We start from the raw sequence: 3,870 nt of genomic DNA, 5'->3' as shown, positions 1-3,870 counted from the left end.
ACCTCTTGGGTTCAAGCGATTCCTCTGCCTCAGCCTCCGGAGTAGCTGGGACCACAGGCGCGTGCCACCGCGCCCAGCTAATTTTTGTATTTTTAGCAGAGATGGGGTTTCACCATGTTGGCCAGGATGGTCTCGATCTCTTGACCTCCTGATCCGCCCACCTCGGCCTCAAGTGCTGGGATTACAGGCGTGAGCCACCGCGCTTGGCCATGAGTGCAAGGTTTCATGGAGTGGAGGTGGCTCTCATAAGATGGAAGAAGCCCGAAGAGGATGGAGTGGGAAGGTTTTCCCCTGGAGTCGGGCCCCTCAGCAGCCTGGGCTCCCCTCTGACCGTCCTAGCCAAACTCTGCATCGTTCTGCCAGTCAGTGGCCTGCTGGCATGCCAGTGCCTGTCGGTGCGTGCCTCTTGACCCTCAGCCGCTTGTGTGTTCCTCCGCTGATCTGCTCCTCTTGACATGCAGCTTCTTGTGTGTCTGCCCGCTAGGGTCTCCGGTTTGTATAGTCACAGGGTGGAGGCGTGGCAGGCCAGGGTGGTCTTGGGAAATGCAATAGAGCAGGGAAACAAAAATGCCTGTCTTCACCTAGGTGCGTGGGTACAGGCCCAGGGGTGGAGCCCTAGCCAGGGACCATGCCCTCCTCTACCCAGCACTTCCCTTCCATATCAGCAGGTGAGAGAGAAAGCATGTATGGGCACAGGAAAAAAACTACCATTTATAAAATCATCATATCCGTGAGAATTCACTCTTTATCACGAGACCACGTGGCATGGGGGAACTTCCACCATAATCCTATCATTTCTCACCAGGTCTCTCCCTAAACACATTCAAGATGAGATTTGGGTGGAGACAGAAAGCCTACCATATCATTCTGCTTCTGGCCCATCCCAAATCTCACGTCCTCACATTTCACAAAGGCTAACCATATCACCAGGTAATAATTTTCATGCATGCCCAAGTTTGACAGTGACTAGTCTAAGACTGCAACAATCTCTATCCCTCTACATTTGTTTGAATACATGATTTCAATTAAAATGTTTTTACCAAGGACAAAGCTTTGAAAATCAAATGGCTGCCTTGGTAGATCTGTTCTCACTATGCAGAAACTGTTGAAAAAGATAAGAGAGAGGAAGACTTAGACATGTGGTTAGGTGTGGATACATGGGCTAGGGGTAGAGGGACAGACCATAATATATTCCTCTCTGTATCCCTAGTGCTTTGCCCAAAAGCCTGAGGCGTGGCAAGTGTCCAGCAAAATGAATGGGAAAAATTAAGGGATTTGGAAATCAGTGACTTTCCACTCAGTAGGGAAGTAGAGAAGGTATAAGTTTTGGCTTCTGAAGTGAAGTCTTGAATGCTTCTAGTAATGAACTCTGCAGTTGTCTCTTAATGGGAATAGAAAGCAATTCCTTCACAGACATTCTGTAAGGGGTTGTATATTGAAAAGTGAAGTAATGATTTTGTCTTTGACAAAATTAAATAGGTGGGTTTCCTTTTGTTTCTTCCGTGTGCAGGATTCCAGCTTACCTCTAGATGGTGCTGCTGATTCATAGCTAAGCAGCTGCAAACTCCAACTCCTAGGCTGAGTGCAGAGCTCCAACCTGAGGCATCATCTCTACACTTATCGCTGGCTCTTGCCAATTTGCAGGAAGCTATATTTTAAAATGCATTCACTGGGCAATTCGGATCACCTTTCCTTCCTACTCTCTTCTTATTACCTTTGTTTTCAAATTAAGGAACATGTTTTAAAGTAGTCTTAATAGCATTTCTAATTATGTTTATGCTCTTTTTTATTTGTGATGTGTACAGTGGAAGGATAGAAATAGCTGACCCACGGTTGGGGAAAAAACTGTTTCTAACTGGAAAATGTCATGGTAGACTCTCTCTCTCTCTATATATATATATATAGAACTTCATCCTTAGATACTGCATAGGTAAATTTGCCCAAGAGGTTTAACCTTTGGGAGTCCAATTTTTCCATCCTTCAAAGAAACAGCTTAAAAACACTAGAAATATAGCATTATTGAAATAGAAACATTTAGGACTGAAAAAGATGTTCCAGCTGCACAACTGCTCTGTTCTTTTTTCCCAGGGCAGATATCAATATTTTTTCATGGTACTTTCTCCCAATTAGCAAAATCTGGGATCAAAATTCATTTCCAATGTAGAAATGCAGGTGGATGAGTGTCTGTATATACTGTATACCATGTATTAACCCTGGTCTAGTGTAAGTCCATTGTTTTATGTTAGTTATGTGGGACCTAAAGAAGGTAGGTGACCTGCCCATATTCCCATGAAATAAGTTGTAGAACTAAAAATGAACTCTAGATACACTGACACACTGTGCTGATTAGGTCTATTTTATTTCTAAAATTCCAAGCCAGAGTCCTAGTACCATTAACACACAGTCTAGGAAATAGACAACGATTAATTCATTAGTCAACAAACTTATTCATTAGTACTATGAGCTCAAAACTTAACTAAATAAATCGTGCTAAAGTGATCAAAGGAAATGTCTCCTGTCCCCAGAAGCTATTATTATTGCAGAGAAGAATACTTGTAAAATATTTTTATATTCAATAGCTGTATCTCACATATTGCTATGTGAAACATGTGACGTGAAGGAATGTGTGCCAGATGCATGTGATGTGATAAGCATATACACAAGGAGCATAATCAATGCTGTGCTGGGTGACAAAAGCATGGCTCAGGATCAATTCACTGAAAATGAAAGACATATTCAAGATCTTTTTTTTCCCCCAAGAATGAGCAGGAAGTTACCAAAAGTACCGGAGGTAGATGAGTGCATTTATTTAGGTTGTAAAAATATGAAAACAACACTGCTAATAGCACATTTGAAGTTGGTATTCCCATATGATAAGTGTCATTTAATTTCCATACCATTGCCACTATGCCTACCTGTATGTGACAGCCACTTCCAATTTTACAGCATTGAAAATTGAGGCTCAGAGATGTAAAGAGGTTTACTTGAAGTCAAACAACCAACTGCATACATAATTTCAAAGCTCATGCCTTTAGCCTCTGCATTAGACATTCTTGCTTATTTTATTTATTTATTTTGAGATGGAGTCTTGCTCTGTCACCCAGGCTGGAGTGTAGTGATAAGACCTTAGCTCACTGTAACCTCCGCCTCCCAAGTTCAAGCGATTCTCCTGCCTCAGCCTTCCAAGTAGCTGGCATTACAGGAGTCTGCAACCATGTCTGGCTAATTTTTTTTTTTGTGTACATATATATATATATATACACACACACACACAATATATATATATATACACACAAAAGTAAGTGTATATATATATATATATCTACTAATATATATATATTAGTAGAGTCAGGGTTTTACGATGTTGATTAGACTGGTCTCAAACTCCTGACCTTAAGGGATCCACCAGTCTTGGCCTCCCAAAATGCTGGGATTACAGGCACGAGCCACTGCACCCAGCCTAGACAGTCTTTCTGATTGCTTTTGATTAGAATAAAATTAGAAATTAGAAAGTAATCAAATGCCTGTAGCAGTTCATAACCAAAGTTATATTTTAGTTTCAAAAACAAGACCTGGGATGTTTTCCTAAATCTCAGAGGAGGAATCATTCATAGAGGATTGTGGGAAGACATGTTCCTCTGTCTTACTCAAATAGTTTACCTGGACAACTAAAAGCACACCTGTGCCTGAGCAATAGTATTCCCAAAGTTTTTAACTCCCAAAGAGCACGATGATCAAATGATTTGGTGCAGAATCTTATGTTTTAGGTAAGTTATCATGCATCTCTCTCTCTCTGTTATCATTTACTAAATTGAAAAAAAAAAAAGATACAGTATATTGACATATGAATTAGCACTTTAATAACCATAC

General features: G+C 41.0%; 1 pseudogene; it reads left to right on the top strand.

Moving 5' to 3' along the window:
- Window positions 1-209: 209 nt before the first annotated feature.
- The window catches only part of LOC105724158 (NEDD8-conjugating enzyme UBE2F-like), a 103,598-nt pseudogene continuing 99,937 nt past the window's right edge, over window positions 210-3,870 (top strand).

Source organism: Aotus nancymaae, unplaced genomic scaffold (genome assembly GCF_030222135.1).
Source record: "Aotus nancymaae isolate 86718 unplaced genomic scaffold, 86718_ANA_hifiasm-v0.15.2.pri h1tg000030l, whole genome shotgun sequence".
Lineage (NCBI taxonomy): Eukaryota > Metazoa > Chordata > Mammalia > Primates > Aotidae > Aotus > Aotus nancymaae.
This window is presented reverse-complemented; position numbering and strand designations above follow the sequence as displayed.